Here is a 17,189-nt window from a genome sequence, read left to right as displayed (position 1 = left end):
AGTGCAGAGCACTGTACTAAGCACTTGGAATTCTTTCTAATGTTTGTGAAGAAACAAACTCAGGGTTCCACCTCAGAATGGGGTCTAACTGAACTAATGACACCAAAGAGATTTCACTTCCAAAACCGTCTGAAACAGAGAGATCAATTAATGTCTAGTGACTCTCCCCCAAATAGGGTTCCACTTCTATGCCGACTCAGATAATGAGTCATGGAGAAATAAAAACAAGGCAGACTATACAACCAAAATAACCAATTTTATATTACCGCCCCCCCCCCCAGTCCAATCTATGCAGCCAAAATAAAACCTCTTTATAAGCGGGGGCAGTGCTAAAGATATTGGAGAAGCAGCGTGGCTCAGTGGAAAGAGCACAGGCTTTGGAGTCAGGGCTCATGAGTTCGAATCCCAGCTCTGCCACTTGTCGGCTGTGTGACTGTGGGCAAGTCACTTAACTTCTCTGCGCCTCAGTTCCCTCATCTGTAAAATGGGGATGAAAACTGTGAGCCCCATGTGGGACAACCTGATTCCCCTATGTCTACCCCAGCCCTTAGAACAGTGCTCGGCACATAGTAAGCGCTTAACAAATACCAACATTATTATTATTATTATTAAAGATATGGGCAGCTTTTCAGCTAAGTGAAAGAGTCCCCTATGGGAAATGACCAGTGAAACTCACACTGTGGGTCTGAGAATGTGCATGAAGGAGTTGATTCGATTGCTAAAGGCTTCTCCAGCCCCTCACACTCTCTATACCAACTGTGTTCCTCCTGGGACAGCAGCTATGCCAGGCAAGAATGCAGCGCAGTACTCATACATGTAAGAGTTTTATTTTTAAAGACTATTTATGGACAAAATGATAGGGCGAATGTTGACTCTGTATAAACTGTTAGATCAGCAGGAAATTGCCAGGAATATGACCTTGGTAGATCTGCAGATTTAGGGGTGGCCTGTGGGAACAGCTTGAGTCAGAACATTGAAAATCCCTTTATTTTTCTCCCTTTATTCACCACCCCCACCTCAGCCCCACAGCACATATGTACATGTTTGCAATTTAATTATTTATATTGATGCCTGTCTCTCCCCTTAGCATGTAAGCTCACCGTGGCCAGGGAATGTCTCTACCAACTCTGTTATAGTGTACTCTTCCGAACAGTACAGTGCTCTGTACCCAATAAGTGCTGAGGGAATATGATTGACTGATTGACTGAAGACTCCTGGATATGGAGTTTAGAGGGTGATTGTGTCATCTAAGATGAAGAATGGGGGAAGGAACAGGGGAAGCACAGAGGGGAGGGAAAGGAGGAATAGGGGACCGAAGGAGATGGGTACTGGAAGGAGGGGACTAAAGGAGGGGTGATGCATAGAGGGAGGAAGGTCAGGACACTAGCTTTTGATGCTGTCCTGTCTTTAGCCACAAATACCCTATGGGGTCACGGGATTGTTTCTGGCCAGTGGTGACTTGGAACGTGACTGAGAGGGGGTAGGGACTGGTTTCTACCAGCCCACGGTCACCACAGTCTCGCTCCCCCCCAATGACAAGGCTGCAGGAAAAGGGAGGGGGAACTGCGGGACACAGAAAGATGTGTACTATGCAGCCGTCTCTCTCTGCTCTGGTCCTTCCTTCCAGTCAAACCTGGCTGCCACCTGGGAGCCGTCTGACCTGCACTTAATCTCCTATATATCAAGATTAAAACTGACTTTCCCCGAGACCTCAGACAGGAGGGGATCTAGCCTAATGCTGAGGGGCCTTTGCTTCAAGAGTCCAGGGATTGGAAAGGAGTTCCTGCAGAAAGCCTGAAACCGCACTGACGAGAGAGTCGACCTTATCCTACTCACAAGTCTCCATCACTCCTGCTGGCAGGGATGGCAGCTCTCAGGTAGTCAGACTCTGTCAGGACAAGCTTGAGGCAACATTTATCAGCTGCCTTCCTTCTTCTCTCTCCTCCCTCAGGGGAGTGGTTAGTGTGTGTGTGAATGAGTGGCTCATTGAGCACTAATCCACTCGAACTGGGACATTTCTAGAAACGCTCAAAATTCCCTCCCTGATCTCTCCCCATAATTATCCACTGGGAATTGACCCATCAGAGATGCCCATGGAGAGACACGGCAGCCTCATTAACGTATACTGCAGCCCCCGGGAACATGCCAGTTCCCACCGTCAGCCCAGCTCTGCTAGGAGCCACGCCTGGGTCTCGAGTATGTGTCTGACTCCCTCACTATCATGATTAAAGATGGCCACAGATGCTCCTGTTATTACTGCCCATCAGCCCCTGCCATTCTGCACATCTCTTCCCGCTAGCTTTCCTCAGGGAGGGAGTGACATCACTAAAAGGTCAGAGTGACAGCTGGCCCCTTTCCTTCTCATTCAATAGTATTTATTGAGCGCTTACTATGTGCAGAGCACTGTACTAACACTTGGAATGTACAAATCGGAAACAGATACAGTCCCTGCCCATTGTCGGGTTTACAGTCTAATCAGTTCTCCTCCCCCTCCCTCACTTCAGCCATTCCACAAGCAGGGTGTGAGAGAAGGCACTGATCCTTACAGGGACAGACAACCTTGCCATCCTTGTTCATCCATCCTGGGCCTTCCTTTCTTTTATGGTATTTGTAAAGCACTTACTATGTGCCAGACACTGTTCTAAGCCCTGGAGTAGATACAACATAATCAGGTTGGACACAGTCAACGTCCCTCCTGCGGGGGTCTCAGCTTTAATCCCCGTTTTACAGATGAGATGATTGAGGCCCAGAGAAGTTAAGTGACTTGTTCAAGGTCACTCAGTGGACAAGTGGAAGAGGAAGGATTAGAACACAGGTCCTCTGACTCCCAGGCCTCATTCTCTTTTCACTACACCACGGTTTCCTTCCTCCTTCCAGAATCAGGTGTAGGTAAGTCTTGACAATTCCTGAGACTTTGGGCGGTTACCCTGGTGATCACAACTTCAGCCCAGTCCTCTCTACCCCTCAACTCAGAACTTTGTTCTCAGGAATTGAGACAGGTCTCCCAACCCACATTTTGGGGACCCAGTAGACTGAAAATTCATTGTGGGCAGGAAATATGCCTGTTTATTGTTATATTGTATTCTCCCAAGCACTTAGTACAGTGGAAGCATTCAGTGAATATAATTGAATGAATGAATGAGAATTGAGGTCTGTGAAGCCGAGGAGCCTTCCCAATAACTCAGTAGCTGGGAAAGAGGAGCCATTAGTGTTCTTGCTTGCCCTCTTTTTTTTAAAGGTATTTGTTAAATGTTTACAATGTGCCAGGCACTGTACTAAGCCCTGGAGTAGATAGAAGCCGATCAAGCTGGACATTGTCCATATCCCAAGTGGGGCTCACAGTCTTATTCACCATTTTAATCCCAATTTAACCCCATCTAGTCCCCATCGAGGTAACTAAGGCATAGAGAAGTTAAATAATTATATAATAATAATGACTGTGGTATTTGTTAAGTGCTTACTACATTCCAGGCACTGTACTAAGCGCTGGGGTGGATCCAAGCAAATCGGGTTGAACACAGTCCCTGTCCCAGGTGGAGCTCAGTGTCCATTTTACAGATGAGATCACTGAGGCACCGAGAAATGAAGCGACATGCTCCAGGTCACACAGTAGATGGTAGTGGAGCTGCAATTAGAACCCACATCCTCTGAGTCCAGGGCCATGCTCTTTCCATTAAGTCATGCTGCTTCTTTCTTCTCACCCCATCTTATTCTCTCTTCTCCTTTCCCTCTCTCCTCCTCTTCTCCCTCAGAGACCCGAACGCTTCGAACCATTGGTAACACTGTACTGAATCAATCAATAGTATTTCGTGAGCACTTATTGAGAGCACGGTAATGTACTAAACACTCGGGAGGGAATGATAAAATTACGTAGATCTTCCCTCTGCCCTCAAGGAGCGTATGGTCTCGTGAAAAACACTGATACTGTTTTGTAGAAAACCTAGTATCCCAGAATATCATCCCAAATTGCCAAATTGTAGGCAGGATGTGACACCTTGCCATTTCTGCACACATAGACTACCACACCCCTCTATTTAAATGCTTTCTCCCTCACATATCCCACCTAGGGTTAAGGTTTGAGCTGAGGTCTTTCATCTGTATTTATCTTGGCTCTGTCTCCCTGCCAAGCCCGCAAATTCCTTAAGGACAGTGATCGGATTTTCTAACTGTACTGAACTTTCCCAAGTGCTTAATATACAGCTCTGCAAAAAACGAGTACTCGGTCGATGCTATCTTTTGATTAATCCATTCATTTTCATCAGCAACGATCTCAGCTTCCTCATTCCCATTTGTTGCATCTCAGTTCAAGCTTCTCCTGCTCACCTCACGCTAACCTTCTCACGGTGCCTCAGTCTCCTTCATCTAGCCACTGCCCTCTCGCCCACGTCCTGCCTCTCACCTAGAACACCTTTCCTCCTCATATCCAACAGACAATGATTCTCCCCGCCTTCAAAGCCTTGTTGAAGTCACATCTCCTCCAAGAGACCTTCCCTGACTAAGCCCTCCTTTCCTCTTCTCTCACTCCCTTCTGCATCACCCTGACTTGCTCCCTTTATTCATCCCTCCTCCCAGCCCCACAGTAATCATTCAAATGTATTTATTGAGCGCTTACTATGTGCAGAGCACTGTACTAAGCGTTTGGAATGGACAAATCGGCAACAGAGACAATCCCTGCCCATTGACGGGCTTATGTACATTTCGGTAATTTATTTATGTATATCAACGTCTCTCCCTGTAGACTGTAGGCTCACTATGGGTAGGGAATATGTCTGTTAGATTGTTAAACCCTACTCTCTCAAGCGCTTAATACAGTGTTCTGCACACAGGAAGTGCTTGAGTGAATGAAGGAATGGATTTTCCAAGCTGGGGAAGCAACCCCCATTTGCCACCAAGGCACTCTTAATCTGTCCCCCTTAGGCACGGTGGGATTCAGGGCAGTGCACCATCCTGGATGCGACCCTGCCATACCAGGGCCTTATGGTCACTCCAGCGGGACCCAGTGGGAGGGTGGTGGCCTCCCTGGAATCCTAGGAGGGACCTGCTGCGGACCCAGGAGATCCCCTTCTCCAGAACGTTCTCATCCGCCGGTCACTCATGATCATCAGGAACGGACAGACGACTGAGAAGGTAAACCCCAGCACCATGTGGCTGTTCATCAGCAGGGGAGAGGTCCCCTTCATGTTCATCAAAACGCTCAGCGTGACGGCCTGCCGCCCATAGAGGAGGATGTAGAGGCTGACCAGGGCAATGACCCTCTTGGCTGCTGTGACCTCGGGCATCGCCCCGGAGGAGCAGCCAGTCCTGTGGATGTGTCGGACCTGCCGGTGGTGCCCGTAAAGAACGAGCACCATGTAGCCACTGGCCAGGGACATGAGCCCCACGAAGAACAGGTCACGGAGGGCCAAGGCGATTGCGACGGCCAGGGCACTCGCTTCACTGGCACTCATGGTCGAGCAGTACTTGAGGTCCAGTATGAGTCGGAGGCTGCTGCTGTTCTGGGGACCGGTCATGTAGATCAGGTTAGAAACCTCAATCAACATGTTGAGGGGCCAGGAGAGGGCACAGAAGGGGACAATGCGCTGGGGTAACTTGGCCTTGGCTCCCGCCCACCGAGAGGTGCCGGGGCTGATGGTGACGGCCTGGAAGACGCTCAGGAGGCAGGTGGAGCAGATGGCGAGGCCCCGGGCCACCCGGTAGAAATAAATGAGGATTTTACATCCAACGGCATCCAGGAAGTTTCTCCAGCCCCAAGCCGACAAGGCTTCTGGGATTCCATAGGTGAGGAGGACGATTGTGTTGGCCAAGGCCAAGTGGGCAAGGATCAGGTCAGAGGAGCTGGGCTTGGGGCTGGCGGAGATGACGCTTGCATAGAACAGGAGGAGGAAGACGTTCGCTATGGATCCGATGCTGATCTGCAACAGAATCGCAGTGCCGAAGGAGAGCTCCGTGCCATCCATCCTCTCCAAACCTCAGTTAGAAGCAGAAGGGGGTTCCAGCAGGGTAACCTAGCATGGGGAATCAGAGAGAGAGAGAATATGAGAAGACAGAGAGAACACTCCGAGCATCCTCAGTCCCCAGAGCCGGGGCCTGCCTTGGGGACGTGGTGAGTCCATGCAATAACTGCAGCGTGGACTACTACTAATAATAATTGTGTTTAAGTGCTTTCTATGTGTCAGGCACTGTCCTAAGCGCTGGAGTGTATACAAGCAGATGGGCTTGGGCACAGTCCCTGTCCCACACAGGGCTCCCAGTCTTAATCCCATTTTACAGTTGAGCTAACAAGTCCAGAGAAGTTAAGCGATTTGCCCAAGGTCACACAGCGACCGATGGCAGACCCGGGTCTAGAATTCAGGTCCTTCATTCATTCAGTCATATTTACTGAGAGCTTACCGTGTGCAGAGCACAGTGCTAAGCACTTAGAAAGTACAATTCCGCAACAGAGACAATCCCTGCCCCTGATGGGCTCACAGTCTAGAAGGGGGAAGACAGACGTCAAAACTGGTAAACAGGCAGGCCCGTGTTCTATCCACTGGGAAGACCTTGAGCCTTGGAGTCACTATATTCTCTCAAGTGCCTAATACAGATTTCTGCACATGATAACCACTCAATAAAAATGATCATCTAATGGACCAACTCATGGAAGACCTGTACTCTCTAATCCCGGTTCTGACAATTGCTTGCTATGTGGCCAAGGGCAAGTTATTCAACTTCCCTGTGCCTCAATTTCCTCAATTTTAAAATGGAGATTCAGTACCTCTATCCAGAAGTCTTCCACTTTCTCCTCCCCTGACAAAATCCCAGCTCTGCCACTTGTCAGCTGTTTGACTGTGGGCAAGTCACTTAACTTCTCTATGCCTCAGTTCCCTCATCTGTAAAATGGGGATTAACTGTGAGCCTCACGTGGGACAATATGATTACTCTGTATCTACCCCAGCGCTTAGAACAGTGCTCTGCACATAGTAAGCGCTTAACAAATGCCAACATTAATATTATTATTATTATTATTACCTGTTCTCCCTCTCTCCTAGACTGCGAACCCCTGTGGGACAGGGACTGTGTCCAACCTAAGATGTACCTACCCCAGTGCTTAGAGCAATGTTTGACGCATAGTAAAGTGCGTGACAAATATCATATAGAAAATTCCAACCTCGCCCAGATGGACAAGATGACTTGGTATGTGCCAGGCTAAAGGCCCAAGGATCAAAACATCTCTAGAATCTGCCCTTTCCGCTCCATCCAAACCACTACAATGCAGATCCAATCATTTATCATATCCTAACCTGACTACTGGATCAACTTCCTTGTAGGTTTACTTACTTACAGTCTCTCCCCACCCTAGGCTTATCTTCATTCTGGTATCCTCATCATTTTTCTAAAAAAAAGCAACCCATTCAGTTGTCCCCCCCACTCTTCAAGAGCCTCCAGTGTTGCTCATCCACTGCCACATCCAACAGTAACTCCTTATCGTCGGCTTTAAAGCCCTCAATCAGCTCTCCTACCTACCTCGCTGATCTCCTACCATAAACCGGCCCATATATTTCACTCCTCTGTCACCAACCTACTCACTGTGCCTCTATTTTGTCCTCCTTGATGGAGTCCCCTTGTTCATGTCCCCGCTCAGGCCTGGAACTCCCTCTTCCTTAGATTCCTCTCTTGTTTTTGCTCCAAAGCACCCAATGAAAACTTGGGAAGGGCAAGGAGAGACTCTGGAATTGAGGGGGAAACTAGAAGGAACTTGTTGGAAAAATAGGGGACCCCTCTCTCTCCCCAAGAACAGCGATATGGAATTCAATCAATCAATAAATCAATTTAGTGAGCACTTGAGCAGCGTGGCTCAATGGAAAGAGCCCGGGCTTGGGAGTCAGAGGTCATGGGTTTTAATCCCGGCTCTGCCACTTGTCTGCTGTGACCTTGGGCAAGTTACTTAACTTCTCTGTGCCTCAGTTACCTCATCTGGAAAATGGGGATGAAGACTGTGAGCCCCACGTGGAACAACCTAATTACCTTGTATCTACCCAGCGCTTGGAACAGTGCTCGGCACATAGTAAGTGTTTAACAAATACTATTATTATCATTATTATTACTGTATGCAGTTCACTACACTAGGTGCCCGTGACAGTACAATATAACAGAGTAGGTAGACACTTTCTGTGCCCACAGTGAACTTATCATCTAGAGGATTCCTCCTGAGACATTTTAAAGAATAGTAAGTGACAATCAACAGTATTTATTGAGCACCTATAGTGTTCATAGCCCTGTACTAAGTAGGTAGAAATTAACAATAGAATTCATAAATGTGATAATAATAATAATGTTGGTATTTGTTAAGTGCTTACTGGGCTTAACAAATAAATACAAGGTAATCAGGTTGTCCCACAAAGGGCTCACGATCTTCATCCCCATTTTCCAGATGAGGTAACTGAGACACAGAGAAGTTAAGTGACTTGCCCAAGGTCACACAGCTGACAAGGGGCAGAGCCGGGATTAGAACCCATGACCTCTGACTCTCAAGCCTGGGATCTTTCCACTGAGCCAGGCTGCTTCTCCTTCTTCTTTTTTACAGAGATTTTAGCTTAACATGACTGATCAAGTGCCGGTTGCAGAGAGCTTTTGGGAGAGGATAAGCGAATTAGTTGACAGAATCCTTGCCATCAAACATTTAACACGAAATTAAAGTGCCTCAGCATTCACTGAATGCAGAGAGTACTGTGCTAACCATCTAACCGCATAAAATAGAATCGATAGCTCTCAAGAACCTTACAGTCCAGCAGGACAGAGAGACATTAAGGATACCAGATTGGTCCAAATTCTTTTCCTGTCAATCAAACACAGATTATCATATTCCTTTACAGTTCTTAATAAACCAGTGCTATTCTATCTTGTCCCACTTAAGCTCTTAAAGTGTAAATGGGTCATGTTTATTGCACACTGTATATTGTTTCCTATAATATTTTTGAGTACTGTTCTGGTGTATTTAGCTTAGACAACAAAGGATTCACTCTCCTGCTCTGTGTGAACATCCTTCTCTGCACTGCGCTTGGAGAGAGGGGCACGGGTCTGAGATGGGAGACAAGAATGAGGCAGAAAGGGTATCGAGTCAGCTAGTTTTGCAATGAAAGAACAGCAATGAAGGAAGGAATAGTTCGAGAGTACTCGGAAAAAGCGTGACTTAATGGAAAGAGCAAGGGTCTAGGCCTCAGAGGGGGCCTGTGTTCTAATCCTGGCTCTGCTACTTACCTGCTGTGTGACCTTGGACAAGTCACAGAACTTCTCAGTGGCATAGTTTCCTCAACTGTAAAAAAGGGATTCAATACCCGTTGTCTCTCCTAGTCAAATTATGAGTCCTATGTGGGACAGGGACTGTGTTCAAGCTGATAGATTGGGTGCATGCCTACCACCTCTGTTCTACTATACTCTCCATAGCACTTAGTACAGTCCTGTCCACAGAGTGAGTGCTCAATCAAGACATCGATTCATTGATCAGCATTGGTGTCTTAGTGCTTAGAACACTGCTTAACATACAGTGAGGTTTTAACAAATCCCATTATAAAAAGAGAATGGAGGGAAGAAAGGAGACAGAGATTGGGATGGTAGAAGGTAGACTAAAAGGAGGTGGATGAAGTCGGGAAGAGAGGAAGTACCACTGAACACTGACTGACTTACAAGAGAAGCAGCGTAGTTTAGTGGAAAGAGCTCAGGCTTGGGAGTCAGAGGCCATGGGTTCTAATCCTGCTCTGCCACTTGTCAGCTGTGTGACTTGGGATGTCACTTAACTTCAGTGTGCCTCAGTTACCTCATCTGAAAACTGGAGAGTAAGACTGTGAACCCGACATGGAACAACCGGATTACCTTGGATCTACCCCAGTGCTTAGAACGGTGCTTGGCACATAGTAAGCGCTTAACAAATACCACCATTATTATCATTATTATCGTATCTCCCAGAGCTCTGTGGTCCTGCAATCTCTGCCCACCACCCATCCTCCTCCTCTGGGGCTGTGGAACTGCTGCTGTGTCAGTGGGGCCCCGAATGGTGGCTGAGAGGGACGGGAACTATCTTCATCTGGACTCCAGTCACAGCAGTCCCGCTACTTTGAGGGATAAGGCTGTGGAAGGAAGGAGGGGGAACCGTGGGGCACAGGGAGATGTGGGTTTTACAAATGCCTCTCTCTGCCCTGGCCCTCTCCACCAGCTGACACCTGAGGGCCATTTGGGAGCCAGTCTGAGCTAGTAGTAGCCACTTGAATGGCAAACCTTTGTCTCCTTCATATAGACAATCTAATCTTAGGGATTAGATATTAGGTAGCTGAGATCTTGGACAGGGAGGGATCAAGTATAATAATGAGGGGTTTCTGCTCCAAAGGAAAGGTGGGAGCCCTGGGAAAATGCCCTTCAGCCCCGATTCCCAACCCGGAGCTCCAGGCTGGAGCTACAGAGTCCCGAAAAATCACTGACAGAGAGACAGCTTCATCCTACTCACCCATCTCCATCGCTTGTGCTGGCTGGGCAGGCGGTTCACTGACAGTCAGACTCCAGAAGGACGAGGTTGAGGCAGCATTTATCAGCCGCTCTCCCCTCCCTAGGGAAGTGATTAGTATGGATTGTAAATGAGTGACTTGCTGAACACTAGTTTGCTCTGACACTCCAATTGAGACTTCTCTGGAAATGCTCAGACTCCCCTCCCTGCTACCTCAGGGGCAAGACGAGCTCGGATCTCTCTCTGCAATTACCTGCTGCGAATTGACCATCAGAGATGTCCATGGAGAGATACGGCAGCATCAGAGCTGTATCCTGCAACCCCGCCGACATCCCAGCTCCCACCCGCAGCCCAGCTCTGCAAAGAGCCAAGCCTGGATCTCTAGTGGGTGTCTGACAGTCTCCCTCGCATGGTCACTTAGGGTCAAAGTGCTACTTGCCCCAGCCCCCATCACTCTCCTACCTGTCTTTGTGTCTCATCGTCATCGATCTGCTCAGCCGGAGGGAGGGAAAATTTGGAGGGGGAGCTGATGGACTAATTGGAATCTGCGCAACCTTATTCCAGATTCCTGGGCCCAGAAATGAGTCCTTCCCTGTGGGAACCCAAGGAGTTCCTCTCAAGGATCTCTCACCGCAGGAACCTTCCTCTATCACCAGACCCAGGACGAATCACCCAGTCAGTTAGTATTGATCGAATGCCTATTGAGTACTCGTTGTTGGAACATGTCTACCAACTGTTATTTTGTACTCTCCCAAGTTCTTAGTACAGTGCTCTGCACACAGTAAGCATTTAATAAATATGATCGATAGATTGATTGAGAACTGAGGAAGACAGATGCCATAGGGGAGAGGCTGAGGTAACAGTCCAGGTGGGAGGTGATGAATTCCTGCAACTTGGGGGTGGTTGTTTGGGTCAATCAGTCAGTCAGTCATATTTATTGAGCACTTAGTGTATGCAGAGCATTGTACTATGAGTTTGGGAAAGTACCATATAAAAATAAAACAGACACATTACCTGGGCACAATGAGTTTATAATCTAGAGGGAGAGACAAACATTCATATAAACATTAATATAAATAAATAAAGTTACTAATAAGTATTTATTCATTCATTAGTATTTATTGAGCGCTTACTATGTGCAGAGCATTGTACTAAGCACTTGGAATGAACCAGTCGGCAACAGATAAAGACAGTCCCTGCTATTTGACGGGCTTGCAGTCTAATCAGGGGAGACAGATAGACAAGAACAATGGCAATAAAAGTACATAGGAATTGTGGGGTTGGGAGGGGAAGAAATACAGGGATCAAGTCAGGGCGACACAGAAGGGAATAGGAGAAGAGGAAAGGACGGTTTGGTCAGGAAAGGTCTCTTGGAGGAGATGTGCCTTTATTAAAGCTTTGAAGGACGGGGGAAGAGTAATTGTCTATTTCGGTGGAGAGTGCTCAATAAATAGGATCGAATGAATGAAGGATCCCTCCCCTCGAGAAGGTTTCAATCTAAGGTGGGGTAGGACTGATAATAAGAGAAAAAAGGGGTTGTGGAAATGAGTTTGTACTTAAATAACAGACTGTTAAGTTCTGTATAGAAGTATAGCTGAAGACTGTGTGCACAAAAGCTTAGGTGACTCTACAACCTGGAGGCTCAGAGTCCTCTCCTACCCCACCCTGGACTGCTTAGGGCAGTTTAGCCAGTTTGGTGACCCTTTGGAAAGAGTCCCCATACATTCTGGGCATGGAAGAAAAGTAAAAGAGGCAGAAGAAAAAAAATACAAGTGCTCACATGCCACAACTCAGACTCAAACCGAGGTTGTTGTGGCCACAACACAGAGTGCTAACCACTATAAGATCACAGCGCATCACGTATTAACTTACTTGAACCCACAGATAGTTCTATAAATTGTTGCATTCTGCTCCTTTTACTTGCTCTAATTCTCCCTGAAGCTTTTCAATTCCAAATTCCTGCCCCAGAACCTCTCCACTTCTTAGGACATTTATCTTTCATCAATCAATCAATCAATCGATCAATTGGATTTATTGAGCATTTTCTGTGGGCAGGACTTATGTGTGCATAGCTAGCACTTGGGAGAGGACAATACAACAGTTGGTAGACACAGTTCCTGCCCACAGTGAGCTTACAGTCTAGAGGGGGAGACATACATCAATATAAATAAATGAATTACATATATGGACATTAGGGCTGTGAGGTCTCTGGAGAGTTTCAACTACACTGTCTGTGGTTTATTGGCTTGGCAAGTGGTTTTTGGTGTGCATGAGCATTGGTTTGCATGAGTTTGATGTTTGTTGTTTGGGGAGTGCGGAAAACCTCTACCTCTCCCCAGCCAAGATCGGGCTGAGGTTCCAGTGGACCTGAACTCAAAAGGGGCAGTTGGTCCCCTCCCTTGCCAATCTACCCAGGAGAGAGAAGAATGAGGCCCAGAAGAGGGGAGCAGGTTTTTATCATTATGATATTTATTTACCACTTACTATATGCCAAAAACTGTTCTAAGAGCTGGGATCGATACTATACAATCAAGTTGGACATAGCATCTTTCCCTCAGGGGCTCACTGTCTTAATCCCCATTTTACAGATCAGGTAACTGAGGCATTTGGGTCCGCTTCAGGCTCTCCATACCCCTGGAAGTCAGGGCCTGGAAGTCAGCAGACTCGGAGCACTCACCAATCCCTCTCTGCTCTTCCATTCAATCAAAACAATCAATCATTCATATTGATGAGCTCCTACTGAGTGCCAAGCACTGTATTAAGCACCTGGGAGAGGAAAATAGAATTAATAGACATGATCCTTAACCTCAAGTTGCTTACAATCTGTTGGGAAAACAGACATGTGCACTCCTATTTATTTAGATCACAAATATCAAACCCACAAAATTCATCTTTTTCTCAATTCTCAAAAAGCTATTTGCACTCAAAATGGGACTCAAAGCCACCATCTCTGACTTTAGAAGGGCAATCCTTATCCATTAGACCACCAGAGCCTTGTAGGAGGAGTTAATATTCCTAAAATATTGATAGATCAATTTATAGATTGTTAGATCAATAAGTGCTGTGGGGCTGGGAAGGGGAATGAATTAAAGAATTAAGTCGGCATTGCATAAGGGAGTGGGAAAAGAGGGAAGGAAGGCTTAGTCAGGGAAGGCCTACTGGAGGAGATGTACATTCAAATGAGGCTTTGAATTTGTGGAGAGTCATTGCCTGTTTCGGGGGAGAGGAAGAAGCTGAAATACCTGTTCTCCTTCCTACGTAGACGATGACTCTATACAGGGCAGAGATGGTGCCCAATCTACTTATCGTATAGCTACCCTAGGGCTTGATACATAGTAACCATTTAACAAATACCACAGTTATTATTATATCAAACAAATCCATCGTATCATAGTTCTCCTTACCGTCCAAGTGTTCCTAAAATCCCACCTCCTCCTGGAAGCTTTCCCCCATATTTTATGAACTTATTTATACCCTCCTCAGTTCTCACATAGGTATGTGTACTCTTTTACTTCTTTTGACTGTTACTCTCTCCCATTACAGTTTAAACTCCTTTTAGGCAGGAAATGTCACTTCTTTATTCTATTTATTCTTTATTTTCCAGGCATCTGGTACAATGCTGCTTCAGGTGGGCACTTAATAAATACTACTCGTACTAATTCCTGAATTAATTTCCATTACCCCAAGTTGAGCAAACCCGATGCAAAACATTATACAGTCAAATAGTAATGATGGCCTGGAAGTTAAAAGGGTAGGACTTCTAATCCTAGCTACACCACTTGTCTTGGCTGCTGTGTGATCTTGGGGATGTGGCTTCACTTCTCTGTGCCTCAGTTACCTCATCTGTAAAAAGGGATGAAGAATTTGAGCCCCAGTTGGGACAGGGGCCGTATCCAACCTGATTTCCTTTTACTCTTCCCAGACCTTAATAAAGTGTCTTGCACATAGTAAGAGTTTAACAAATCCCATTATTATTATTATTACTACTGGGTTTCTAGGAGAGTATAGTACAATTAATAGGCAGGGTGTAGACTTTAAGCTCCCTGTGGGCAGGGAACAAGTTGTGTTGTATTCTCTCAAGCGCTTAGTAACTGCTCTGCCCAAGGTACGTGCTCAATAATGAAGAATCCTCCCCTCAAAAAGCTTTCAATCTAATGCAGGGGAGGACTGATACTAAGAGAAAAAAGGAAAAGGGTTTGCAGAAATGAGTTCATACTTAAACAACGGACTGTATAAGCTATGTGTGGAAGTATTATCAGAGATCGAGCGCACAGGAGCTTAGGTGACTCCACGGCCCTGAGGCTCAAAGTCCTCTCTTACCCCACCCTGTATTACTTAGGGAAGTCCAAGCAGTCTGATGTCTTTGGAGAAAGTGCCCGCTCTTTCCCTCTGTTCCTCATTTCCACTGAACAGTTAAATACAAATATTAGTGAATATGGCAGACCTGGAATCTTGTTCTACGAGTGTTCTTCTAAAGCAATAATTGTGTTGGGAAATTAGCTCAGATGGTAGAGCTCCCTCTTAGCATGTGAGAGGTGGTGGGATTGATACCCGCATTCTCCAATTTTCTTGAAACCCCTGTTTTTTGGATAGATTAATGTCCTAGGGAGACATGGCGGGTCTGAGGCAGTGGTATTTATTGAGAGCTTCCCAAGTGCAGAGCACTATACTAAGAGAGTGAGAGTATATTCAGCAAGAGAGTTGGTAGATATGTTTCCTCCCCACGAACATTCAACTGATGGTATTGGATATTTATAGTGTGCAGACCACTGTATTAAGTGTATGGGAGTTGATAATATAGCAGGAGTTGATACAGTCTAGAGGTGGGAGTTGTTGCTTTATTTCATTCCCACTCTGGCGGCAGAAGGAACTAAGTTGGGTTTTTTCTCTTAAGTGTAATCAAGCTCAGAGCCTGGTCCAGTATAGATTCCCAGATCCGGGGCATCAGATACTCTGGTTCAATTCCCACATACATTCCAGGAATAAAAGAAATGCAAAAAGAAAACCATCCCACTCCCCACATGCCATGACTCGGATTTGAACCGAGGTTGCTGCAGCCACAACGCAGAGTACTAACCACTATATGATCAGGGCACACCACCAGGTCGGGTCCTACTTTGCCAGCCTTTTCTTCTTCAGATCGATCTATAAATCGCTGAATCCTGCTCCTTCCGCTTACTATAATTCCTTTGAAGTTTTTCAGTTTCTAGTTCCTGCCCCAGAACCTCTTCACCTTTTAGCACATCCCCTTTTAATCAATCAATCAATCAATCAATCAATCAATCAATCATATTTATTGAGGGCCTATTGTGAGCAAAGCACTATACTGTACAGATGTAGTCTTGGAGATTTGAGTGCACAAGGGTTTTGGTGACTCCACGGACCTGAGGATCAGGGTCTTCTCCTTCCCCACTCTGTATTACTTAGGGAGGTCCAGCCAGTTTGGTGACTCTTTGGAGAATGTGCCCATCCATTCACACTGACCCTCGTTTCGATTGGAAAGATAACTACAAATATTGGTGAATATGACAGTCCTGTGATCTTGTTCTATGAGTGTTTACCAAAAGCAATAAACATGTGGGGCAATTAGCTCAGATGGTAGAGCGCTTGCTTAGCATGCGAGAGGTGGTGGGATCAATGCCCACATTCTCCAATTTTCTTGAAACCCCCTTTATTTAAAAGAAAGATAAAGAACAGTGCTTGGCACATAGTAAGTGCTTAGCAAATACCATTATTATTATAAAGGTCCCAAGAAGACATGGCGGGATCTGAGCCAGTGTTATTTATTGAGCGCTTCCTGAGTGCAGAGCACTGTACTGAGTGAGAGAATACACCACAAGAGAATTGGTAGATATGTTTCCTCCCCCTGAACATTCAATCGATGATATTTATTGGGAGTTTGCAGTGTGCAGAGCACTGTACTAACTTGCTTGGGAGTTTACAATATCACGAGTTGGTACACTCGAGAGGTGGGAGTTGCTGCTTTATTTCATTCCCAGTCTGGCAGCAGAAGGACCAGAGTTGGTCTTTTTCTCTTAAGCGTAATCAAGCTCAGAGCCTGGTCCAGTTCAGCTTCCCAGAACTGGGGGCATCAAATACTCTGGCTTAGTTCCCACATACGTTCCAGGAATAAAAGAAAAGCAAAGAGAAAACCATCCCACTGCTCACATGCCGTGACTCAGATTTGAACCACGGATGATGTGGCCACAATACAGAGTAGTAACTGTTACATGATCGTGGTGCAACACCGCAACACATCTTACTCTAACAACCCTCTCTTCTTCAGATAGATCTATAAATCGCTGAATCCTGCTCCTTCCGTTTACTGTAATTCCTTTGAAGTTTTTCAGTTTCAAGTTCCTGCCCCAGAACCTCTTCACCTCTTAGCACATCTCCTTTTAATCAATCAATCAATCAGTCAATCATATTTATTGAGGGCCTATTGTGTGCAGAGCACTATACCGTACAGAAATATTCTGGGAGACTTGAGTGCACAAGGGTTTTGGTGACTCCATGGACCCGAGACTCGGGGTCTTTTCCTTCCCCAACCCATATTACTTAGGGAGGTCCAGCCAGTTTGGTGACTCTTTGGAGAAAGTGCCCACCCTTTCCCTCTGTGCCTCGTTTCGACTGGACAAATAACTACAAATATTGGTGAATACTACAGTCCTGTGATCCTGTTTTGTGAGTGTTAACCATAAGCACTAAACATGTG

The 17,189-nt window shown here is 46.2% G+C and overlaps 1 pseudogene; it reads right to left on the bottom strand.

Annotated features, from left to right (window-relative positions):
• ORNANAV1R-PS3062 (vomeronasal 1 receptor ornAnaV1R-ps3062 pseudogene) lies at positions 5,028-5,957 on the bottom strand (annotated as a pseudogene).

This window comes from Ornithorhynchus anatinus, unplaced genomic scaffold (genome assembly GCF_004115215.2).
Source record: "Ornithorhynchus anatinus isolate Pmale09 unplaced genomic scaffold, mOrnAna1.pri.v4 scaffold_225_arrow_ctg1, whole genome shotgun sequence".
Classification (NCBI taxonomy): Eukaryota; Metazoa; Chordata; class Mammalia; order Monotremata; family Ornithorhynchidae; genus Ornithorhynchus; species Ornithorhynchus anatinus.
The sequence above is the reverse complement of the archived record's forward strand: the minus strand, read 5'-3'. Positions and strand labels throughout refer to the sequence as shown.